The following is a 13852-nucleotide window of genomic DNA, read 5'->3' as shown; positions in this document are numbered from 1 at the left end:
CCAATTGTTGCCTGAAAGGAAGATTTATAACCCCAAGGGGGCTTTATTCATTTTTCTTATTTCCTAAGAGCAAGTGGCCCCGGATGTTAATAGAAGCCATTTTGGGACCAAGAGGCATAAGCAGAGTCCTTAGGAGGAAGTTAAAGCTGAGAATTTGAGTCCCTGAAAGACCTGTGGAGCTTCAGGTCTTACCCTGGACTTCTAGACATATTCAGTGTCTTTACAATTTCGCTGGATGGTGCAGTCATTTTCTTTCTTTTTTTTTTTTAATTGTGAAGGGAGATCTCTGCCAGTAGGAGATAAGCATCAGAGGCAGCTACAGAAAGGGCCAGCTAATCCTTGTGTGTTTAGAACTTTCAAACTGCCTGTCCCCTCACTCTCCAGAGGCCACAAGCACAGTCCTCTTCATATGAAGCCTTGGGAAACCCTGCTGAAGCCAGGTTCCTATGTTCTGTGTTCCCTGATAATGGCAGGGGGAGAATCCCCAGCTGAAGTAGCTAAAGATGAGAGACAGGACCAGAAAGCTCTGGCTGGCTCTCCTGCAGCGGCTTTGTTCCTGAATCAAAGGTTGCCAAGTCTGGATTTGGGCCACTGCTGAGAGCCTGAGATGGCCTATGGCCCAAGGACCTCAGAGCAGGGACCTCCCGGGCTGCAGTGTGTAGCGCTGCTGTCAGAAGGAAGGGCAAGAGAACCAGGGGAAGACAAAGGAATGTGCTCTCCAGGGTCAGCCTACCCTGTCCAATCATCACTCTACCCACAGAGTTCTGCACCCCTGGACAAGTGATTACAATGGGAATGACTGCTCCACAAATCCATATAGTCATAGAACTGTGGCATTAACGCAAGAAGCGCTTAAACACAGAGCCTACTAGGTGCAGGTTCCAATGCAGCTATTGTATTATTATTTGATGGTTTGGAACTAATTCAAGCAGAGAACCACAAAAATAAAATAGTAACAATAATAACTATAACAACAACAACAACGATAATAAAAATGCAAAGTTTGGTGAGGTCCCTCCTCAGCCTGAAACCCTTCTGTGGTTGGCCTCATGGTCAATTCTAATCTCCTGCTCGTGACCTTCAAGGCCCTAGGCACTGTCCTGTCCATCTCCTGGATCTCCTGATCTGCATCCTCCCCACTCCTTTTCTCTCTCAGTCTCACTGGCAACTCCCTGCCCCCTGCCACCCAACTAGGAAAGCTATACTGTCAGTGTAACGTTTTGAAACAAGATGTTGCTACTTTACCCAAGATGGATTCAAACTGTTGATCCTCCTGCCTCAGACTCCTGAGTGCTGGAACTAAAGACATGCTATCCTATGCACAGCAAGTATTATACTGGCAATTTCTCTTCAAATGAGACTATAATAAGGAGAGATACCATATATACCTTTTACCTAGTTTGGGGAAGGGTAAAATTATATTATTACTCTAGTGTAACATCATAACTAAGATATTGACAGTGATACATTCTGGTTTTACTTAGATTTTTCTACTCTCATCTGTGTGTGTACTCTTTTCTATACATATTCATCAGATATATTCACCACAATCAAGGTAAGAATGCGGGCTGGAGATTAGGCTCAATGACCAAGTACTTGCCTAGCATAATTGAGGCCCAGAGTTCTATTCCCAACACTGCAAAAAGAAGATAAGAAAGGAGACAGGAAAACCGGGGAGGGGAGGGGAAAGAAGACAAATATGGAGCTGGGGATGAAGTTAAGTGGTAGAAAGCTTACCTGGTATACATAAGGCCATAGGGTCCATTCCCAGTACCACAAAGTAAATAAGAACAGGTCCTTTACTGCAAAGAGCCCTTGTGTTGCTGTTTGTAACTACCTACCTCCTTGCAATTCCTGATTCTAACCACAGACAACCAGCAATCTGTAATCCATTTCTGTAATTTTGCCACTTAGAAAATGTTACATAAGTGAAATCATGGTGTACATAGCTATTTCAGATTGGCTTTTCGAACTCAGCACCATCTCCTAGTGGTTCACCAGAACTGCTGAGTCGTCTTTTTTTTTTTTTTTTTTTTTTTTTTTTTTTGCAGTACTGAATTCTGAACTTAGGGCTTGAGTACTGTCCCTTGGCTTTTGCAATCAAGGCTAGAGTTCTTCTATTTGAGCCACAGCTCCGCTTTTGGCTTTTTGCTGGTTAATTGCTCCTTGGACTGGCTCTGAACCAAGATTCTCAGATCTCAGCCTCTTGAGGAGCTAGGAATACAGATATGAACCTCTGGAACCAGGCTGGAACTGCTGTCTTGATACTAGGCTCCCTTTCAGAGCAGCACCAAGGACCACCACGGCACGATCCTTTAACATTCTGCCTCCTGTAGCAAGTATATCTGGGCTATTTCTAGTTTGGGTCAGGAAGAAAGCTGTTGTTATGCATCTGTGCAACTTTTTGTGTGACTCTAAGTATTATTTCTCTGGGACAAATGCCCAAGAATACACTGGTAGAGTCAGAGAACAGGTGTAGTGGGTTTTTTGGTCCAAGACTATTACTGGATATTTTCACTCTGAGTGATGCTCTACCAACTGAGCCACATCTCCAATCCCACAAATTCAGTTTTTAAGGCAGTACTCATGTGCTTTTCAGTGTTGGCCACACTACTGTTTTTTTGTTTTGTTTTGTTTTTTTGGTCAGTTGTGGGGCTTGAACTCTGGGCCTGGGCGCTGTTCTTCAGCTCTTCAGCTCAAGGCTAGCACCACTTCTGGTTTTCTGAGTGGATTATTGGAGTTAAGAGTCTTATCGACTTTCCTGACTGAGCTGGCTTTGAACCACAATCCTTAGATCTCAGCCTCCTGAGTAGCTAGGATTACAGGTATGAGCCACCTACGCCCAGCTGGTCACACTACTTTACACTCCCATGGGCAGTGTCTGAAAGCCCCGTGATCCTGACAATTTTGCTTCATTTATTTGACAAAGATTGAGTAAGCAACTGCTATGTGCCAGCCACTGTTCCAGAACTAGAGATATAATGATCAAGGCAGAATTCATATTACCCAGTAGGAGCTCATGGGCTAAAGAATGTGGCTTAGTTCTGGTAAGTGGTATGGCGACAATGAACAGAGTGAGGTGACAAGAAGGGGCTGCACGGTGAGGAGACATAGCAGAGTAAATATGGAGCAAGACAAGATGGGCTTGAATCCTGGCCCCATCTCTTCTACCTGTCTGGCTCAGGAAGGGACCTGACTTGTCTGTGCTTTATCTTTGTTTCTCCCAGTGGGTCAGTAGGAGGTGAAGTGAGTGAGTGCCCATAACATACTGGTGGCAAGGGCATAGTCTGGATGGGACCTACCTGTTCAAGGAGCACTGCCAGAGCATCTCAGCCACCTAGGGCTGCTATGAGGGTTTCCCCAAGATGCATGTGACACAGGGGAGTGATCTGAAGGGAACGCCCTTCTCTAGAGCCCGAGCCCATCTGCTCTAAGAGTGGGAAGCTACGGGCCCAACAGAAGGAGGAGTAGAAAGGCCTCCACTTAACTAGCAGCATGCAGTACAGCCACTTGAGGTCTCTGAGCTTCTTTATAATTTGGGACCCCAACACCAGTCCCAGGCTAGAGTCATGTGTGCCACTGTAGAGGGATAGAGACACAGGACTTTCCCAAATTCTGGGTCCACTAAGGAGCCATTTCTTGCTCAGTGCCCAGAAGACAAATGTATCCTGGAAACTCCCTACCCAGGACCTGGCCCACAAAAGAGAACTGAGAGAATCAACTTGCATGGTATCTTATTTTAAAAAAAGGGGGGGGGGCTGGGAAGTTGGCTCAGTGGTAGAGAGCTTGCCTTGCATGCCTAAGGCCCTGGGTTCGATTCCTCAGCACCACATAAGCAAAAAGAAAAAAGCCAGAAGTGGCTCTGTGGCTCAAGTGGTAGAGTGCTAGCCTTGAGCTGAAGAGCTGAGGGACAGCGCTCAGGCCCAGAGTTCAGGCCCCACGACCGGACCCCCCCAAAAAAGGGGGGGAGGACTAAAAGGGGGACTGGGGAAGGAGGGTTGGCAGGTTGGGGTCTTGGAAGAAATACGGCCATCTTTGTGGGGAGCAAGTTGAGATCCCGTCTCTGGGTCATGAATCACTGGCGAGGCAGATCTGTTGTGACCTCTTTTCCTCAGCCTTACAGAGACCTAGGTGGATTAGCAAGCTGTTTCCTCTTCCCAGGATTGATGAGCCTAGAACCAGGGCACTTTCTCCTTGACAGAAACCTCCTTTCAACCCCACAGGCAAGCAGCCAGATGACACCACAAAGGCGCCCCATGGGGGCAAGGCCAGAGTCTCTGACCCTGAACCTGGCTTGGAACCCTCAGGACAGGACAGACTGTCCTAGGGGAGGAAGGGCACCTGGATATCAAGGATTGAAAGTGCACACAGGAGTTTATAATGAAACCAGGTCACTTCTTTCCCTCTAACCCTTCTGTGGCTCCCAGGGTTATGGGAGGAAAGTCTAAATCTCCCTCCAGGCCCCAGTGGCCACCCTTGCAGCCCTGCCACCCTTTCCCTTCCCTCATACTGCTTGGGACACACTGTCCTATATAACATACCCAGCATCTTCTCACCTCAGGGCCTTTACATAGGCGATCCTCACCACCATAAACACCCAGCCCACCCCTGTGTGAGTTTCTGTTCACCCTTAAATCTAGGCTTACAGGCTGTTTCTTTAGAAACACTTCCTCAGACCCTTCTGTCCCCACCCCACTCCTGGCTCTCTCAAGGCATGCTGTACTTCTTCATGGCTTTATCACCTCAGGTAAATGAGTGATTATTTGGTATCTATTGCCTGCTCTAGATGGTGAGGGCCTTGAAGTCAGAATAATGGGCATGCTAGCTAGCACTGCTTCTGTCAGTGGTTATTTACATGGCACTTGTAATTACTCATATTCTTTCTCCTGTACTCAACTATGAGCTCCAGGATGGTGAGGATCCCCTTTGTATTACCAGAGGGCTAAGAAGGCCTGACATAGGATAAGTAGGTACCGAATAAATACCACACCAATCTATTGTGGCCATGATACTGCTACTTACTGAATACCTAGGAGCCTCTTATATTCCCTGTCCCCTTGTAGCTAATGCAGAGCCAAGTGACTAGCTCTGAGTTCGAGTGGAGATGAAGGTGCTGCTTCTGGGCCTTAGGGTCTGAGCCTGGCCCTGAGACCCCACACTCTTTTTTGCCTGGTGTGTTGTATCCAGTAACGGGGGGCCCCACTGTAGAGATCAAGACAGGGAGCCTTGTCAGCCAGGGCCCTGATGTTCAGTCAAGTTCCACCACACTTGACCTGACTAGTGTGGCAAGTGCAAAATGGACATTTGTGGTACTTGTCCTGTGGGATTTCAGGGTTAATTTGTTAGTGCTGTGGAATCTTGCCTGTCACTGTCATGCTGTGAAGGATAAAGATGACTGGAGGCAGAGACCTGGTGATCAGACTGGAGCCAGGAGCAAGCCTCCAGCTGCCAGGTGAACTGCAGCAAAAGGGAGACAGCCCAGTAGCCCCTTGGGAAGTGCCACGCTCACTTCCCGATGGTGCGGATGAAAGGACCCAGAGTCTCTGATGCCTTCAAACAGCAACCGCTTCTGTGTGGCAGAGTCATAAAACATGACTCCATAGGGATCATGGCCAAGTTCCAGTCCCTGGGGACAGGGGAGGCGGCTGTTCAGAAGCCAATGACACCCTGGAAAGCCCTGTTAGCTGGAGGACGCTGAACCAGCAAGGATGCATGAAGGACCTGGGCTAATGCATGCTGACAACCCTCCTTCGGAATCACCCACTGGGGCTCTGCCCTCCCGCTCTCTCCCAGAGAATAAATCACACTGTCAGGTCTAATGTGGGACTTGGCTGATGGGCTGAGCAGAGCATCCATGCGTTCTGGCCACAGAGGTCAAGGGCAGCCCTCACTTTCAAGGCCAGTGCTGAAAGGCCTGGGGAACGACACGAGAAATGGGACTAGAAGGCCAACAGCTGTAGGCTTCATATATGTGCCAAAGAAACTCCTGTTGTTGATCTCTCCCCCCCCCCCCCCGGGAAAAAAAAAATTCCTGGCCCAGGACTCACTGTAAAAGTCAGGTTCCCAGGACATAGTCCTGCTTGTGCTGACCACACTAGCTCAGGCCTGGTCATAGATGAGCATGTTTACATTTGTGGGGTGTCACAAGGGTAGCACCTTTCAGAATGGGGATTAAGCGGTCTTACCTCTTACCTCAGCAAAGACTAATGAACAGAAGTTGCCACCAAGATTACTGTCATTATTATCATTGTCATCTGTAGCAGCACCACCACCAAGTGACTACTTTGAGCTAAGTACTGTGCCAATCCCTTAAAATTCAACAGCACTTTTTTTTTTCCTGGTATGTGGTATTAGGGATTGAATTTAGGGTATCAGCACTCTCTAACCCTGCAGGTACTCTTTGACGAACCATACTTCCAACCATACTTCCAGGCCTTTCACGCACTGGTTAATTTTCAGACAGTGTTTCACTTCCTGCCTTGGCACACTGCTAGACCCACAATCCTATTTTTTTTTTTTTTTTTGCTTCCTGCTATAGAAGTTACATAATACCATGCTCTGTTTCTCTCAGTTGAGATGGAATTTCATCAGTTTCTGGAACAGGCTGGCTTGTGATCCTCCTGATCTCAGCCTCCCACATCACTAGGATGACAGGAGTGCCCCACCATGCCCAAGATAGGGGCTGAGAAGGGGTCTTGTAAACTTTTCTCTTGGGCTTTCTTCAAATGACAATCCTTCTAATCTTAGTCTCCCAAAGTAGCTAGGATTACAAGTATGAGCCACCAGCACCCAGCTTCATAAGCACACTTTAATCTTAGATACAACCTCTGGAGAAAACAGATGCTCCCAGGGTTAACTAGTGGGTGGTTCAGTTGCAACAGGAACACAAGTTGGCTGGACTCTGGAGCTGGTCCTCCTGTTAACCCACTTTTGACTTCATTTCCTTTGAGAAGCTGATCTGGAAGTCTCAAGTCAAGACTAGGTGTTAAGTTGGCTTCCCACTGTCTTGTGATTTCTCCTTAGGACTTTGGCACTCTGGTCATTTATCTACACAACTGCCAAAATTTTGAATGCCCTGGGAAACTTATGTCCAGCACAAGGCCAGAAATGAGGCCAGGCAAGTACTCTTCCACTGGAAAATGGAGGCCAAGATAAGTTTCTTGGGCTGTTTGTAAGCCCCTGAGTGACTACCAGGAAGAAGATGTGTCTTGCAGTGTTCACCTGGCCTGGCTTAGGAGCAGTGGGAAGGAGTTATACACAGGCAGAAGTGATTCAAAGAAAACATTTTAATGATCACAACCTTCCCAAAGTAAGACATACTGCCTTGTTTCTCTCTTGTTGGAAGAATTTAAACCAAGGCCAGATGTGAGAGGCTTGGGAGCATCCCTGGACCTTCTACTAGACAACACAGTAGTGGCTAAGAGTGAAGGCTCTGAAGTTCCTAACCAGCTCCTCTGCTCTGTAAGCAGCTTCATCACTCTGTGCCTCAGTTTCCACATTACTGTGGGGGGGGGTTGCAGCAGTGACATCACAGGGTGGCCATAAGGCCTGAGTGAGATCATGCGCGTAGAATGCTGACAGCAGGGCCTGGCACAGAGTCAGCACCCATTATTGTCAATTACTACTGCTTTTCTTCCCCCGTGAAGCCAGACACTGTTGGCTGCCTCACCCATCTGACACGCTCCATTCCCTTTCACTCTGGCCTCCTCTGCTTGAAAGGCTGAGCAGTTCAATGAAATTTCCTGGCTTCTTTTGGGAAAAGGAGGCTATATAAAACATTTCAGGCCAATTCCCCTTTAAATTTAAGTATACATGTATGGATATGTGCACATATATGGATATGTGTATCTGTATGTGTGTTTTCTTTTGAAGGGCAGTACTGGGGTTTGAACTCCAGGGGCTTGCATTTGGTTTTGGGGTTTTGTTTTTTTTTGGGTCCGGTCATGGGGCCTGAACTCTGGGCCTGAGTGCTGTCCCTCAGCTCTTCAGCTCAAGGCTAGCACTCTACCACTTGAGCCACAGCACCACTTCAGGCTTTTTAAAATTTTTTCTGCTTATGTGGTGCTGAGGAATCGAACCCAGGGCCTCATGCATGCAAGGCAAGTGCTCTACCACTGAGCCACCTTCCCAGCCCGGGCCTTGCATTTGGTAAGCAAGCATGCTACCACTTCAGCAACACTCCCAGAACTTTCTACTTCAGTTTATTTAAAAGATAGATATTCTTGCTTTTGCCTGGGCTATCCTCAGATGGTGATCCTCCTACTTCTGCCTCCCAAGTAATTTGGAATACAGGAGTCCACCCACCATGACCAATCTGTAAATACAGGTGTTGGCGGGTAGGGGAAGGGAGGCTGGTACTGGGGCTTGAAATCAGGGCCTGAGTGCTGTCCCTGAGCTTCTTTGTGCTCAATGCTAGTGAGGGCTCTACCACATGAGCAACAGCACTACTTCAGCTCTTTTGAGTAGTTTATTGGAGATAAGAGTCTCATGAGGACTTTTCTGCCCCAACTGATTTCTAACCATGATCCTCAGATCTCAGCCTCTTGAGTAGCTAGGATTACAGGCCTAAGCCACTGGAGCCCGGCTTCTAAGTATATATTTTTAGAGAGATGCCTATGCCTTAAAAGCATGAGGCCCTAGGTTCAATTCCTCAGCACCACATAAGCAGAAAAAGCTGGAAGTGGCACTGTGGCTCAAGTGGTAGAGTGCTAGCCTTGAGCTGAAGAGCTGAGTAACAGCACCCAGGCCCAGAGTTCACAGACCCATGACTGACCAAAAAAAAAAAGAAGGAAGGAAGGAAGGAAGGAAGGAAGGGAGAAAGGATGGAAGAAAGGAAGGAAGAAAGATAGAAAGAAAGAAAGCGCTACAAAGATAACTAAATAAACACAATGAAAGCAAAATTCCCATACCAGTGACCAGTACTCATTCATGTACAACTTAAAATTACCTGATGTAGAAGAATTTGGGCTCAATGTATTACTGAAAATGTCTTATCTTTCTTTTCTATTGGGGGGAAAATATCCTAAGATCTGATAGTGCCCTTCATTTCCACAGGGTAACAATGAGATGAGAGGGCCGGTGGGGGTGGGGTGGAGGAGGAGCTCTAGAAAGAGGACACATTATCCTGTTTGCCACAATTGTAACAATCACTGTTCAGAAATGAGGTGATCTGTCTGTGATCTCCCAGTTTTCCATTTAAAGAATTAGGCTAAGTATAATCTTCCTTTCCCCTCTATACCCTTCAGCAGAAAGGCCTTATCTGACCACCTTATCTAAAATTTTCCTGGTGACTCCAGCTCTCTTCCTTTCTCCCTTTATTCCTCCCTCCCCAACTTCTGGGACAAGATTTCACATAATATGGCCTAGGTTGGCCTTGAACTGCATTCTAGATCTGTAAGTCAGAGACCTGAAGCCCTATCCCTTCCCTGCTTTCTTGATCTCTATTAACTTCTACAGTATTCACCTTCATCACACTTATCCCGCATTTACTTCTGTCTCACCTGACAGTAGAACACTAGATCTTTCTGGCAAAGGGTTTGCCTGTTCTTGCTCATTCCTGAATTCCTAGCTGGGATCCTAACACAAGTGCACATACATATAATTATGGAGTTAAAAAAAAGGAAAGAAATGAATGTGGGACCTTCTTCCAGTTCTCTCAGACCTTGGTTATCAAGGGGAAAATATCAGTCTTTCTGCAGTATGAGAGGCAATACTAGGAATTCACTGAGAATCTGGGACCTTTTACCACATTAAAAAAAGAATTGTGAGATTAAAGCCTATCTATAAATCCATACAATATAAATTAATAACTGATATGAAATGAGGGTAAAGGGACACATTTTCCCTAGATGAATTCCAGTTAATAAGCACAGAAGGAATGAGGGATATACAAAATTCACCATTAGGAAGATTGCTCAGTAATAATTATAGTAGGTAAGATTCATCCACACATGGGTGCTAACATTATTTGCTAAAAGGTATATTTTTTTTGTGCTGGTCTTGGGGGCAGGATCTAGGTGCTTGTCTCAAGGCTTTTGTGCTCAAGGCAAACGCTCTACCACTTGGAGCCATAGCGCCATTTCTAGCTTTTTGGTAGTTAATTGGAGATAAGAGTCTCACAAATTTTCCTGCCTGGGTGGGCTTTGAACTTCAATCATCAGATTTGAGACTCCTGAGTAGGGAAAATTACAGCTGTGAACCACCAACGCTCAGCTGCTAGAAGTTTGAGGAGAGGCAGAATATTAGCAGAGTCTCAAAGTATCTTCCCCAAGATATTCATTAGTTACAAAACAAAAAGTAATTCAGCAGTAAGACAGTAGGCAGAGAAACCATCTTAACTAAGTGACCCAGATGATCATCACCAATAAATTCACACAGGCACACCGATGCTGGAGGAAGGATCCTGTGGTATTCTTCCAAATAACCAACAACTTCAGAGTGTCAAGAAAAAAATCATCACAAACTCGATTTTAGACATTGTAACAGCCCTCTTCCAAAGAGTCAAGGTCACCATGAAAGACAAAGAAAGACTGAGGAATTGTTACAGTTGGAAGAGATTAACTTGACAACTATGTATACAAAGTATATGAAGTAATGTAGGATCCAGGAGAGGATCTCGGAATAGAAAAGGGATATCAGGAGAAAAACTGGTAAAATCTAATGAAAATTTGTCATTTGGTTAATAATGAACCACATTATTAATTTCCTGGTTTCCACCATCATGCTACAGGGGGGTACAGAATGGTAACATGGGAGGAAATTGGATAGAGGACAACTATAGAAACAATTTTATAACCCTAAAGCTACTTAAAAACAGCATTAATAACTAAGTGGGCTAAAAAGACATCTTTTGATGAAAACCTGGTGTGTGTGTGTGGCGGGGGTGGAAGGGGTGGGGGTGGGGGGAGGGCCATGAGCAAAGCTCTGTCAGTAATATAAGACCTGGTAAATAGCCCAGAGAGGTTCCAACTGATTCTGCTCAGATCCCATAGCTTAGCTGACTGATGTCTGAGATTCAGCCCGTACTACTACTCCCTGAGTGCAGACTCTGAGTGCCAGAATTTTCTGCCTTTTACAGTTAGGGACTCTTGGTTCTTCAGGAACCAGACAACACTCATACCCCAGGCACCCTTCCAACAAAGTTTGGCATACTCATTTGCAACTATCTCCCTGCAAAACTTTAAGGATACACATCCTGAAATCAAGTTCACTCACTTCTGGAGGCTAAGTAAGCGGGGAAATGGTAAGTTCCAGGTCAGCCTAAACTTTGCAGCAAGATCTTGTCTTAAAACAAACCAACCCAAACTGGGCACCAGTGGTTTATTCCTATCTATAATTCTAACTACTCAGTATTTGACAATCTCAGTTCCAAGTCAGAGGGGCAGCAAAGTCTATGAGACTCTTATCTCCAATTAATCTCCAAAAAAGCTGAAAGTGGAGCTATAACTCAAATAGTAGAGTGGAAAAAGCCAAGAGTGCCCCAAGTTCAAGCCCCAGTACCAGCACAAACAAAAACCAAAACCTTACTTCACTGTCTAAAATCCATCTTATACTACAAAAAGAGGGTGACATCCACCAGACCAAAAATCCTATGTATAAAAACCATTCAAAACCTATGTTTTGAATATTTATAGCTTAGAGGATAGGTATGCACTACTATGCCCAGGTATTGATTGAGATGGGTCTTTGCAAAGATCTCAATTTCTTTCTCTCTCTCTGCCTCTGTCTCTGTGTCTCTCTTTCTCTCTCTCTCCATTTCTTTCTTTCTTTTCTTTCCCTTTTTTTTTGTGTTTTTTTGTTTGTTTGTTTTGTTTTTGGTCTCAAACCTGTTCTCCTGATCTCTACCTCCTGATTAGTTGGGATTACAGACAGGAGCCACCATTCTTAGCCCTACACTACATATTTAACCTACAATGAAAGCAGCACATTCACACAGTATATATGGGGGGGGGGTTACTGTTCTGCATCCTGATTATAGTAGTAGTTTCACAACTGAACAGCTTTGTTTAAACTCAAGTAATGGTGGGGCCATCAGTGAAGTTTGCTGAATGCAAATTTTTAAACAAAACTTTAACACAATTTTGATTTTTGTTAAAAAAAATACAAAATCAGGGCTGGGAAGGTGGCTCAGTGCTAGAGTGCTTGCCTTGCATGCACAAGGCCCTGGGTTTGATTCCTCAGCACCACATAAGCAGAAAAAAAAAAAGCCAGAAGTGGCACTGTGGCTCAAGTGGTAGAGCACTAGCCTTGAGCTGAAGAGCTTAGGGATAGTGCCCAGGCCCTGAGTTCTGGCCCCATGACTGGCAAAAGGAAGGAAGGAAGGAAGGAAGGGAGGGAGGGAGGGAGGAAGGGAGGGAGGGAGGAAGGGAGGGAGGGAGGGAAAGAAAAGAAAGAAAGAGAAAGAAAGAAAGAGAAAGAAAGAAAGAAAGAAAGAAAGAAAGAAAGAAAGAAAGAAAGAAAGAAAGAAAGAAAGAAAGAAAGAAAGGAAGAAAGGAAGGAAGAAAGGAAGGAAGGAAAAGAAAATCAACACACTGATGTACACTTAGGCACAAGGATTTCCAAGACATAGCTCACTTGATGGGGAGGCACACTCCAGAAGCATGCATAGTACACAGTTGCTCTTTTTCTTACACAGCAGACTAGGATAAAAGGCAGACATGTACATGAAAAGCAATGTCCTGAATGGGAAAATGGTGGGCAGGAAGCCACTCAATGACTGATACTCTTTACCTCGGGGAGCAGGGGGGGGGAAGGGGGGAGGGGGAAATGTGAGGCTTGTGGATGGTTGGAGGGACAGTGAAGGACACTTTTATTTTCCCTTTGACACTCTTCTGTGTAATTCAAAGAAAAGTAATAAAGACATATCTGTGTATTGGCTGTAAAACTGAAGCAAAGAAACAGCCACACAGTACTTACCCTTGGAATGTTCTGGACACTAGTGTGTCTTGAGGGTCCCAGCAGAGCTCATGTCAAAGGCCAGGCATCTGGGCAGAGGGGGCGGGGGGGGGGGGGAAAGAGGTCATGTCTATGGTCAACTGGAGCCTTCCCTATATAATGTCTACACCACAAACACTGGTGTATTCATCCCCTTGAAAAACATTGCACACCTGCTGTGTGCCAGGCACTGAGAACAGACCAGTGTCCAAGGCAGTCACTGTCCTCAGGGAGTGGATCTCCTAGTGGTGAGGAAGACAATGAGCAAATATACCATACCATCAGGAGTGGTGAGTGCCTTGATGGAAACTAAGAGGAAGAGATGGTGAGGGGGCTCCTGCTTCACAGTGTGCTACCACAAACTCTACGGATACCTTGGAAAGAGCCTTCTGGACTGCAGCAAGGCCAGTACAGAGGCCCTGGGGCAGGAACATGGAAGGGACACTTCAGGAGCAGCCAACAGGCCAGATGGACTGCTGTGAGGTGAGTAAGGGGTGGGTGATGGGGGCAGGAAGGTACAGGACAGATGGGGCATCCTTTCAGAGACATTTTCTTCACATAGAGGAATGTAAGCAAATGAATGACAGAGATAGGGCACTTGTACTGACTTGTAATTTTATCTTATGAATTCACAATTATTTAGTACGGTTGCTTCTAGTTGAATGGATTATTTCCTGGATGAATGAATGTCTCCAGGTTGAGAATCCATGGTCTGTATGAATTACCATCACATTCCAGGTACCACATAGCCAGGAGTTAGGAAGGTATGGGTAGGTATTAAACAATCCTCCTTTTGTGTGCCACTGTCCTGAGCTAACTTGCTTTCTACCAATAACCCTAAGAGTTTTCTGTTACAGATGAGGAAACTAAGGCACAGAGCAGGTGAAGAACCCACAAGCTGAGGCTGTCCAGGCAGCCC

General features: G+C 45.7%; 1 protein-coding gene across 5 annotated transcripts in view; it reads right to left on the bottom strand.

Moving 5' to 3' along the window:
• LOC138811134 (signal-induced proliferation-associated 1-like protein 3) overlaps positions 1–13852 on the bottom strand; it is a 159249-nt gene that overhangs the window by 70829 nt on the left and 74568 nt on the right. For 2 of the 5 annotated variants that reach the window (XM_069998765.1, XM_069998766.1), the window contains exon 2: positions 12916–12983. The exons of the other annotated variants lie outside the window; for them this stretch is intronic. The gene's annotated coding sequence lies outside the window, so the exon portion shown is untranslated. The remainder of the gene's footprint in view (positions 1–12915; positions 12984–13852) is intronic. 5 annotated transcript variants of the gene reach the window in all.

This window comes from Dipodomys merriami, unplaced genomic scaffold (assembly GCF_024711535.1).
Source record: "Dipodomys merriami isolate MVZ:Mamm:240054 unplaced genomic scaffold, mDipMer1.0.p SCAF_52, whole genome shotgun sequence".
Lineage (NCBI taxonomy): Eukaryota > Metazoa > Chordata > Mammalia > Rodentia > Heteromyidae > Dipodomys > Dipodomys merriami.
Note: the sequence above shows the minus strand (reverse complement) of the source record. Positions and strands in the feature narration are given on the sequence as shown.